Source organism: Schistocerca americana, chromosome 1 (assembly GCF_021461395.2).
Source record: "Schistocerca americana isolate TAMUIC-IGC-003095 chromosome 1, iqSchAmer2.1, whole genome shotgun sequence".
NCBI classification, from domain to species: domain Eukaryota; kingdom Metazoa; phylum Arthropoda; class Insecta; order Orthoptera; family Acrididae; genus Schistocerca; species Schistocerca americana.
The window spans coordinates 472,347,063-472,359,657 of record NC_060119.1 but is presented as its reverse complement, the minus strand read 5'-3'; the positions used below and the strand labels follow the sequence as shown (position 1 = coordinate 472,359,657).

General features: G+C 46.2%; 1 protein-coding gene across 2 annotated transcripts in view; it reads right to left on the bottom strand.

Moving 5' to 3' along the window:
* The window catches only part of LOC124603631 (kinase D-interacting substrate of 220 kDa B), a 388,427-nt gene that overhangs the window by 281,935 nt on the left and 93,897 nt on the right, over window positions 1-12,595 (bottom strand). The window lies entirely within an intron of this gene.

Genomic DNA, 12,595 nt, shown 5'->3' with positions numbered 1-12,595 from the left:
TTAAATCACTATTGTTAATTATCCGCGATTTTCCCGTTCCCTGTAACGCGGAAACTATTCGTTGTACAGAAACAATGCAAAGGACCTACTCCCCTATCACTGCACAAAAATTTGTTTACTACATGATTTTTTTACAATTATTGTCCTTCGTTGATTGGACTACTTTAGTAAAGAAGCTATCGCTTCGCTAATGCAGTCCCACAACCTTGGAGGGTAAGTGAAGCAAGGCAGGCGCCCACCTCGATAATTACTAGACGCAGTTAAGGATCTCATTATGAGCTAGGTTTAAATGCGGCTACGGTAAACCTGAAAGCAAACGGGTAGTACGTTAGTTCGAGGTCGCGATCCAGTCGACACTCCAGTCATGTCCAGTTGGGCTTGTGCCCGTTGAGTGGTGACCTCGCTGTCCCAATATAATGGAATGGAACTTAGCGTGTTGTGCAGGCTTGCGTTGTCAGAGGACAGCTCCCTTCATCGTTAGAATGCTGGTGGTAACATGCACTATCTGTTCTTGGTACTGCTTAGCAGCTTCCTTTCACTGCCGGTAAAAATACGTGAACAGAAATTGGTCCCCTTTCACAGCTTTCCTCACGTATTTTACTCTTACCTCCACTATAAAGCCCATAAAATCCCACCTCTGTACGTTTGAAGGAGACAGCCTCTGGAGATACATTCACCGGATACAAGTCGGAGAATTTATACTGTTGGCGTTGTCTACTGCTGCACTGTGTCCCTGAACTTTCGCACTCTCTTTGAAGTTTACTTTTATGGTTATGCTTTCTGAAAACCAAGTGTGTCTTATTTTTTCTGTGCTTCTGAAATAATGCTGGGACATGCTCTCGGTCCGTCATGCTAAAAAAAAAACATTGTGAAATGTGGATCTTGGAAGCCACAAGAGAAAAAGGGGAGCTATTACTGTGTACTATACCCTTTAACATAAAAGAATATGTGGTGGCTAATCAAAGTTTGTGAGAGGCTGTGAATTCGTAACCGGATTTCCTGCTTTTCAAGAGAAGTAAGAACACCATAGGCAGAGGAAAGTGGTTTATCCACCAGTTAGAGGTATGTACCACTTGGATTTGACTGAAATCGATGAAGAAGCGATAGTATTCGGTCTCCTTTTCCTCGGCGCGAGAATCTCTGGTAGCAGTGTTCAGAAACTTTAGACCTAGAGCAGTGCTCAGATATCGCAATGCTTAAGCTCACGAAAAGCAGGAAATATATGTTCGATTCCGGTCTGGCACGATTTTTCATTCGTCACGACATATTTATAATATTAAGCGTCCAGTATTTCTCAGTGGTCTTCACTGACACGTAGGGAATTCAAAAAGTAAGTTACACATGTGGCAACATTGCACAAGAAGACGGCGCATTGTCAGTACACGTTGAGGGTTTCCTGCAGAGACAGGTCTACTGCTGTATGGGTAACAGGTGGCATCACAGTGTGGAAATGAACTTAGCGCGGCGACTGGAAACGTACTCCGTAAGTTGAAGAGGGTGGGGCAGTACGCTTCTTCTGGCCAAAATGCCTAATTCCACAAAGATCCACCGTGAAATTCTGGCGGTATACGGACCAAACGCCATGCTGCTTCCAGCCGGAGTGAAACGGTGTCAACTATTTTACCAGGCCGTTGGGCAATACTGATCGCCAAGTCCAGATTTTACATCTGGCGATTTCCATCTCCTCGGCAAGCTGAAAGAACAGTCGGGGGAGGGGTCTTGGGAAGTTTTCCAGCTATGACGACGTTTACCATTGTTCCAGAACGACTCTGTGACCAAGGAGCGTTTTCTATCGTCCAGGAACTGGAGACTACGTTAAAAACGAGTGTCATGTCTCAGTGTCACTTGGAAGTGTAGTGCAGCAGTCTATCAAAGTTAGTTCGCCCGCCATGATAATGTGTAACTTAATCTTTTGAAGTCCCCGCGTAGCAGCCATACCATTGCATCTTCATATATTTCATCCCATCAACCATTCATTTCACTTGAGCCAATATACTTCACTTTTTTATGTTGTTGTTGTTGTCTTCAGTCCAGAGACTGGGTTTGATGCAGCTCTCCATGTTACTCTATCCTGAGCAAGCCTCTTCATCACCGAATAACTACATCCTTCTGAATCTGCTTAGTGTATTCATCTCTTGGTCTCCCTCTACGATTTTTACCCTCCACGCTGCCCTCCAATACTAAATTGGTGATCCCTTGATGCCTCAGATCACGTCCTACCAACCTATCCCTTCTTCTAGTCAAGTTGTGCCACAAATTTTACTATACAGTAAAGCTGCAAGCCCTCGGGAAAAATTACGGCTGTAGTTTCCCCTTGCTTTCAGCCGTTCGCAGTACCAGCATAGGAAGGCCGTTTTGGTTAATGTTACAAGGCCAGATCAGTCAATCATCCAGACTATTGCCCCTGCAACTACTGAAAAAGCTGCTGCCTCTCTTCAGGAACCACACGTTTGTCTGGCCTCTCAACAGATACCCCTCCGTTGTGGCTGCACCTACGGTACGGCTATCTGTGTCGCCGAGAAGCGCAAGCCTCCCCACCAACGGCAAGGTCCATGGTTCATGGGGAGACTTTTTTTATACAATCGCTAAATACGTAACTTTTCTCAAACTACGGATTTATTTATTTATTTTTTCCATTAATTTGGAACCTGCATAAGTAAATGATACGCATTTCTCGTATCTTTGTCCGCAGCTCGTGGTCTCGCGGTCGCGTTCTCGCTTCCCGAGCACGGGGTCCCGGGTTCGATTCCCGGCGGGGTCAGGGATTTTCACTTGCCTCGAGATGAGTGGGTGTTTGTGTTGTCCTCATCATTTCATCCTCATTCATGAACGTGGCGAGATTGGACCGAGCAAAGGTTAGGAGTTTGTACGGGCGCTGTTAACCAATCATCATCATCACCACCATCATCATCGTATCTTTAAATGTCTAGAGAATAAGGTCTTTTCCGGCAGATTACCTTTGCTGAAGAATAAACAATGTCCCAGATAATGGTGAAATACAGTATTGCAGTGCCTGTGTCTTTCAGAAGTACGGTGTTCCTTTGGACATGCTTACTTTTCCCATATCCGGGTTTGACTCCTGATCCGGCACAAAATTTCATTGCCGTCATTCCATTACATAGCTGTTGCTTGTCCGTATTCGCAACTGCGAATACCTTTCATGGCTGGGGAAATATGCCAGGTGACGATACATCCCGTTCGTATATGCTGTCAAAATAATGTGGAAGGGCATGTACAGACAAGTGATTGACGTGTGACTGGCGAAGTCATAACGAGGAAACCATGGTTGCAGGCGTGGATAGCGGCGAAGGGTTTCGGGGGAAAAAAATGAGAGCTATACATAATCGAAAATTAGACTAGTTTCCGAGCAGTTTGCTGAAACACGACTTTCCCAGTGTACCAACTAAACGAGGAAGTCGAGAGCATGTCCTTTTGTTAAGACAAAAGAGGTGGATAGATAAAGAGGAGCGTTTTCATTCAGAAGGCGTTGCTGCCGCGAAACACACGTCACTCATTTGTAACACAGTGGGCTGAAGTGAGGCGGTGTGCTAGTGTTTGTGGAGCTCTGAGCTTACATTCGCTTTGAGCTGACAGCCGGGGAAGAGAACAAAGGAACCTGGCGAGTTCTACTTACTGGCTGGCTGTGCAGCTGTGGTGGGTGCCTGGCGAGCGAAGGCCAGGACGGCAAACCGGTGTGGAAGGCTCCAGAGGACAAAACTCACATTTAGACGCACGTTATATGCCATAATGAGCGTAATAGAAGCTCAGCGTATTAATATTCAATTTGACAAGCTCGCATTTACCCACAACACGAGATAACATCAAATAAAACGGAAATTCCGTATTCTCTTCAACTGAAATAACAACAGATCAAGAGACTTACTCTGACATCAGTGATGCGAACAGAAGACACATTCGATTTGCTACATCAACAAGCATTGCTCAGATACATCGGCCGGAAGAGGAGAAGGAGTAGGAGGAGATTAGTGCACTACTGACCATTAAAATTGCTACACCAAGAAGAAATGCAGATGATAAACGGGTATTTATTGGACAAATATATTATACTAGAACTGACATGTGATTACATTTTCACTCAATTTGGATGCATAGATCCCGAGAAATCATTACCCATAACAACCACCTCTAGCCGTAATAACGGCCTTGATACGCCTGGTCATTGAGTCAAACAGAGCTTGGATGGCGTGTACAGTTACACGATACCACAGTTCATCAACAGTAGTGACTGGCGTATTATGACGAGCTAGTTGCTCGGCCACCATTGACCAGACGTTTTCAACTGGTGAGAGATCTGGAGAATGTGCTGACCAGGGCAGCAGTCGAACATTTTCTGTTCAAATGGCTCTGAGCACTATGCGACTTAACTTCTGAGGTCATCAGTCGCCTGGAACTTAGAACTAATTAAACCTAACTAACCTAAGGACATCACACACATCCATGCCCGAGGCAGGATTCGAACCTGCGACCGTAGCGGTCACGCGGTTCCAGACTGAAGCGCCAAAAACCGCACAGCCACACCGGCCGGCAACATTTTCTGTATCCAGAAAGGCCCGTACAGGACCTGCAACATGCGGTCGTGCATTATCCTGCTGAAATGTAGGGTTTTGCAGGGATCGAATGAAGGGTAGAATCACAGGTCGTAACACATCTGAAATGTAACGTCCACTGTTCAAAGTGCCGTCAACGCGAACAAGGGGTGACCGAGGCGTGCAACCAATGGCACCCCATGCCATCACGCCGGGTGATACGCCAGTGTGGCGACGACGAATACACGCTTCCAAATGCACCTAGGTTCGTCGTTGAGTACACCTTCGCAGGCGCTCCTGTCTGTGATGCAGCGTCAAGGGTAACAGCAGCCATTGTCTCTGAGCTGATAGTCCATGCTGCTGCAAACGTTGTCGAACTGTTCGTGCAGATGGTTGTTGTCTTGGAAACGTCCCCATCTGTTGACTCAGGGATCGAGACGTGGCTGCACCATCCGTTACAGTCATGCATATAAGATACATGTCATCTCGACTGCTAGTGATACGAGACCGTTGGGATCCAGCACGGCGTTCCGTATTACCCTCCTGAACCCACCGATTCCATATTCTGCTAAGTCATTAGATCTCGACCAACGCGAACAGCAATGTCGCGATACGATAAACCGCAATCGCGAAAGGCTACAATCCGATCTTTATCAAAGTCGGAAACGTGATGGTACGCATTTCTCCTCCTTATACAGGGGATCACAACAACGTTTCATCAGGCAACGCCGGTCAACTGCTGTTTGTGTATGAGAAATCGGTTGGAAACTTTCCTCATGTCAGCACGTTGTAGGTGTCGCCACCGGCTCCAACCTTGTGCGAATGCTCTGAAAAGCTAATCATTTGCATATCACAGCATCTTCTTCCTGTCGGTTAAATTTCGCGTCTGTAGCAGGTCATTTTCGTGGTGTAGCAATTTCAATGGCCAGTAGTGTATTTAACGTCAGTCGACAAAGAGGTCATCAGAAACGGAGGACACGCTCGGATTGGGGAAGGATGGAGAAGGGCATCGGCCGTGACCCTTCGAGGCAACCAACCCAGCATTTGCCTGAAGCGATTTTGGGAAATCACGGAAAACCCACACCACGATGGCCGGATGTTGGTTTGAACTATCGTCCTCCCGAATGCAAGTCCAGGGTGCTAACCACTGCTCTACCCCGCTCGGTACGTCTGCCGGTCTCAGTGTGGTCAGGCAGTTCAACACACTGCACTTCGTCTCAGAGCCATGACCCACCCAACCAACCACACACACACACACACACACACACACACACACACACACACACACACACACAGGCGCGCGCGATCGTTCGCGTACGGAAAGAGTGATTCGCAAGCACGCCACAGACTATTTTTCTACCTTACAGAAACCGACTGTTGTGTCAGGCATGACAATCGGTCACAGAAATGAAATAAAATAATCGCCAAAAAAACTCCTCCGTATTTCAATGAGAGTAAAGAAGGAACATCGGTCCGGTACCCTGCCGCATTATGAACTGAATCCACAGCAGCGCTGGAAATTACTTAACGACCGCAGAACTCGGATGACTGCGCAGCCGAATGAAGCGAACGGCGCAGAACTGCCCACTTACAAGCAACGAAGCAACTGTGAAGGTTGGGTGCGCAGGCGCACGAATACTACCACACTGCAGCCCGTTTCCACTCGGGTAGGATGAAGTCTGCAGGAATGCCTCCAAAAGCGGAATCTCCGTAACGCGATATAAGATATGAAGATATTGGGGGTGCACGCTGCATGGCAGGCCTAAAGTGGGTAAATTTGTCACGTGCGTCTACGAATTAACTTCTCTGTATTCAAGTGAACGCGACGAGTGAGCTATTTCCACGTTTACAAAATACTACGGGTGTCTACAGATCCGTTTCTCTTTTCTTTCGTACACAAAGTGTAGTGTGAGACCCACTTCCTTTTTCTGCGAAGTTTCGTTTGCTGAATGACTTTCAAAGACTAGAAATTGCACTTGGCCACAGAAAACAGCTACCGTATGAATTAAATTTAATGTAAGGAAATGGTTCAAATGGCTCTGAGCACTATGGAACTTAACATCTGTGGTCATCAGTCCCCTAGAACTCAGAACTACTTAAACCTAACTAACCTAAGGACATCACACACATTCATGAGGCAGGATTCGAACCTGCGACCGTAGCAGTCGCGCGGTTCCGGACTGAGCGCCTAGAACCACGAGGCCACCGCGGCCGGCGTAAGGAAATTTGATAACATTTGTAAGTGGCGCACAGTCTGGCTACTTGTTTTAAATGTTCAGAAACGTATAACTGTGCACTTCACAAACCGAAAAAACGTAGTTTCCTATGACCATATCAATGAGTCTCAGTTAGAATCGTCCAACTCCTACAAATACCCGGGTGTAACACTTCGTGGGTATGTGAAATGGAATGAGTCGTGAGTAAAGCAGGTGGCAGACTTAGGATTTATTGGTAGAGTACTGGATAACTGCAATGAGTCTACGAAGGAGATTACGACTCATTCTAGAATACTGCTCATATGTTTGATACCCATACAGAATAGACCTAGCAGGGGATACTGAATGTACACAGAGAAGGGCAGCACAAATGGTCACAGACTTGTTTAACTCGTGGGAGTGTGTGACAGAAATGCTGAAGAAACTGAACTGCCGGACTATTGAAGACAGACGTGAGCTATCCCGAGAATGGCTACCAATAAAGTTTCAAGAACTAGCTTTAAATGATGACTCTAGGGATATACTAAAGCTGCCATGTATCGCTCACGTAAGGACCATGAGGACAAGATTAGATTAATTTCAGCATGCACGGCGGCAGTTGCAAAGCTAGTCTTCCCACGCTCAATACATGAATGGAATGGGAAGAAACTCTAATAAATGGCACAATCTGACGTGCCCTCTGCCATGCACTTACAGTGGTTTGCAAAGTATAGATGCAGATGTAGACCTGATTGTATGCACGGTTGACGACATCCATTATGTATATTCCCGTACAAAAAAATTGTTCAAATGGCTCTGAGCACTATGGAACGTAACATCTGTGGTCATCAGTCCCCTAGAACTACTTAAACCTAACTAACCTAAGGACATCACACACATCCATGCCCGAGGCAGGATTCGAACCTGCGACCGTAGCGGTCACGCGATTCCAGACTGAAGCGCCTAGAACCGCACGGCCTATTCCTGTACAGATGAGACATTTTACTTGAAAGTCACTTGCCCGCTGTCGGCACATAAATACGATATTGCAGTGCCTGTGTTATTCTGAATTACGACGGAAAGTTCCTTTGGACATGCATGCATGCATCCATGCATCCATTCATCCATCGTCATTCAGCCACTGCAATTCTTATACTGCTCCACCACAGTAACCCAATTATTCTTAACTCCCCACGCTGAGTCATTGTGCTAGCTGGACTACCAAGTACTTCCGAGGGATCATTTACGATGATTTCACACGATTTTGGACAACCATCTTTCTCGATGCCCTGCGGTCCTTGTCCATCAGCACAAAAGGTTTGCCTATTCGTGGTTAAGCCGTGGTTGTTACTTCACGTATCCGCTTCACAATCACGTCACGAACGGTCGACTTGAGCGGCTTTAGAACGGCTGAATCGCTCCTGACGGATTTCTAACTCGGATGATATTCAACGACTAGTCCGCGTTCCTGTCATTGACCTTTCCTGGCCGACCGTTTCTGCCGTTCTGCTTCCACAACTCACAACACATTACTGCCCGCCTCCCTTTACACCGGCGTGTCCGCCTTCGTGATGTCTACTCGTCAATACCGTATTACATAGGTGTTTGTGGAGATACTTTTAACAAGACAGTGTACAGATCTTTCATTTATCAGCACAGTTCCCCCTTGGCTTGTCACAAAGAGTGCCTCTACGTAAGTACATGACTTCGCGTCGCTCTTCTGGTTTAATCTATCTGAATTGTTGCGCTTACCTTCCGAGAAGTACAGAAACAAGTAACGTCGTCTGGTGACGCGAAGCGCCAGATGCGTCGCACCACTAATCGGCAGCAAACTGAAACACTCCGAATGCGTCGCCCGCGTCGCCAAGTTGTGCATAGTCGAGAAGACCTGTCTGTCCACTGCACGTGCATTTGCAACACTGAGCGAACGGCGCGGTCTGTCCCCGATGAAAGGGGAGCGTAGGAGGGCACGGAAAGATAAAAAAGGACAAAAGGCGGCTCTGTTATCTGCCGGCAGAGATCGTGACAACAGCGCCGCGCATTTGCAAGTGGGCTGCGCCAGGCGTCGCACTCTGGTGGCACAAGACAATGGCCGAGCCGGCGGCCGACGTGGGAATGCCTGCGAGCCGGCAGAGTCCACCTCGAACAGTAGCAAAGCCGAGCTGCCTTTCACCTCGGCATTCCGACGCGCAACGAGTGTAACGGCTCACACCGACTCCGCAACTTGTCCGAAACTGCTCTTACCGCCACAGCCCGAACTCTGTAACTAGCAGCAAACCCGTGATCTTCTCTTGACCAATCTCCGCGATCCATCAGCATGCCATATACTGGGAGTCTAGCAATGTCACGCTGAAGACTACTATTACATTTTCATTATAAAATTTATAAAAAGTTACACTATTTTGTTAAATATCTCTGAATGGAATGACGAAAATTGATTAAAAGAAAGAAGCTGGAAACGCTAGAAGACTGTACTGAATTGCAGGAAGATCTGTTCCCATGGTTCAAATGGCTCTGAGCACTATGGGACTTAATATCTGAGGTCATCAGTCCCCTACAACTGAACTACTTAAACCTAACTAACCTAAGGATATCACACACATCCATGCCCGAGGCAGGATTCGAACCTGCGACCGTAGCGGTCGCGCGGTTCCAGACTGTAGCGCCTAGAACCGCTCGGCCACTCTGGCCGGCTCTCCTCGTGGTCATTATGCGAGAGGTATGTGGGGGGAGGTAACATGTTATCCGACACTTCCCGGAAAGTGCGCTCTCGACATTTTAATAGCAGATCTCTCCGTGATGCACAACGCCTCTCTTGTAACGTCTGCCAGTGGGGTTTGTTGAGCATATCCGTAACGCTCTCGCGTCGGCGAAAGACCCCGTGACGGAACACGCCGATCTTCGTTGGAACCTCTCTACCTCTTCTGTCAGTCCTATCCGCTAGGGATCCCAGGTAGACGAACAATAATCAAGAACCGGTTGCACAAGGGCCTTGTAAGTCACTTCCTTCGTGGATGATTTACATTTCATTAACATCCTTCCTATGAGTCTGACACTGACATCTGCTTTCACAAATATTTGTTTTATGTGGTCATTCCAATTAAGATCGCTCTGGATAGATACTCCTAGATACTGTTTCCAGCGGTTTGTCATCAACAGCGTACCTGTATGGTAGTGGATTTCTTTTCCTATGTATTCGCAATATGTTACATTTATTTACGTTCAGGGTCAACGGCAAAGCCTACACCCTTCTTCTATGGAGGTCATTCTGCAAATCTTTCCTACCTTCTGGCGATGCTACTTTGTTACAGACAACCACCCTATCATACTTCCTTGAGGGACTCCGAAAATTACCTTTATATCTGTTAATTTTGTTCCGCTAATGGCATCATGTTGAGTTCTATGTGCAAAAAAATCTTGAATCCAGTCGCATTTCAGCTCCGATACCCGATAAGCTCGTTTTTTTCTTTTTTACTGAACGGCAGTACCGTACGGTGTCAAATGCCTTACTGAAATCGAGGAACATGGCATCAACCTGAGCGCCGTTGTCTACAGATCTCATGGGGCAAAAGAGCGAGTTGAGCTTCCCAAGATCTCTGTATGCGGAAGAATCCATGTTGATTTTTATAGAGGAGACTTTCGTTCTCCAAGCGCATCATAATTCTTCAACATAACACATGTTCCATGTTCAACATAACACATGTTCCATGTTCTACAACAGATTGACGTCAACGAAATAGGCCTGCGATTATGTCCACCTGCCCTACGACCCTTCTTGAAAACGGGAAGGACCGGCACTTTTTTCTAATTGTTAGGTATCCTAAGTTGCTCAAGCGATCTACGATAAATTACTGCTAGAAGGGGAGCAAGTTATTTCGCCTTATCTTTCTATAATCTTACAGGTATCTTATCTGGCCCTGATACCTTTTCGCTACTAAGCGATTCTAGTTTTTTTTTCTCTCTCTCTCTATTCCGCGATCGATTATCTCAATATATGTCATTACGACGTTCGTACGACGGCTGAAAGGAGGGACCATGTTACGATCTTCCGCAGCGAAACAATTTCCGAAGACCGAATTCAGTATTTCGGCCTCCTCTCTGTTATCTTCTGTTTCGGTGCCAGTACGGTCACTGATTCGATGAATAGATGGTTTGACCCACTTACTGGTTTTACATACGACCAAAACCTCTTAGGCAGAATGTCAAATCAAACACCTTTCAGTCGTGTAATTTCCAAACTGTTACTTAATATGGCTACCAGTTTCGGCGATTTACTACGCCGTCTTCAGGCCCCCGACTATTCCGTCGGCACATGATGGTTGAAATAATCGCTGTATCAAGCAGAAATCTACACATATCGCTCTTTGAATGCTGGCCTCTATTTTGAGCGGAATCGAGGTTGGAACCTTCCTAAGGTCGGTCAGGAGGCCTGAAGACGGCGTAGTAAATCGCCGAAACTGGTAGCCAAATTAAGTAACAGTCTGGAAATTAGACGCCTGAAAGGTGTTTTATTTGACATTCTGTACTGAATAGCCGAGTCACGCAACGATCTCTGAAAAGATGGACATACAGAAAACCTTTAAGCGTTTTTACTCAGATCGGCGACAAAGTTTTACCTTCACAGTCATTGAACGCTTCTCTCATTGCTCTCCTTACGCTCATTTTTACTTCGTTCATGTTTTTACTAATCTTGAATCCTAGATGGAGTTCTCTTTGTTTACGCAGCAGTTTTCTAACACGGCTTTTAAACTATGGTGGGTCTTGCCCATCCCTTAAGACCTTACTCGGAACTCACTTGTCTAGGGCATATTGCACTATGCCTCTGAATTTTTTCTATTTGTTCTCCACATCTTCATCTTCATCACCGAATATTGATGCTGATCGTTCAGACATTCTGAAATCTGTATCCTGTCACCCTTCCTAACTTGCTTAACATTCCTTGTAGGACCCGTCGTGATAGATGCTATCACAGCCTTGTGGTCACTGAAACCTTCCTCTACGTTAACTGATTCGATAAGTTCATGTCTGCTTCTTGCCAGGAGTTCTAAAGCGTTCCCCTCACTAGTTGGTTTTCATACAAGACATCCAGAACAATGTCACGCGAATCCCTATCTCTGGCACCAGTTTTGATAGCATGACACTCCCAATCTAAACCAGGCAAGTTGAAGTCACTCTATTGCACAACGGCATAATCAGGAAAATTATTAACGATATTCTGCAAGTTCTATGTGAAGGGATCTACCACTAGTGCTTATAACCCAGGCAGTCTATAAAAGCAACCGGTTACCATTTTTGACCGATCTTTTATACTTCACGCAGATTAATTCGCAATCTGAATCCGTGATAACCTGGCCAGATTTTATCGAATTCTTTACTGCAATAGGCACGCCGCCGCCATTGGCGACTAAACTATTCTTACGATAAATATTCCAATTTGAACTTAGGATTTCGTATATTAGTGTCCAGTTTCAACAAACTTTCTGTTCCTTATACTATCTGTGCATTATAACCTTCAGTAACCGACACAATTCTGGGACGTTTCCTCGGGTGCTTACGTAGTTTACTAAAATTATATTAGTCTTTTCTACCTCTCTTCTGCGACCGACGACGAACATTTTCTGAGGACCTTGTGGCTTATTTATCCAGGCAAATCGTCTTTGATCCCAACGGAGTGTTTCTCTAACCTAAAACTGCCCCATGTGCTCTCCACACGTACTCCGCTACCTCAGTAGCCGCTTCCTGCGTTTAGTGCACGCCTGACCTATTATGGGAAACACTACAATTTTGCACCCTAGCCAGCCGCTGTGGCCGAATGGTTCTAGGCGCTTCAGTCCGGAACTGCGCTACTGCTAC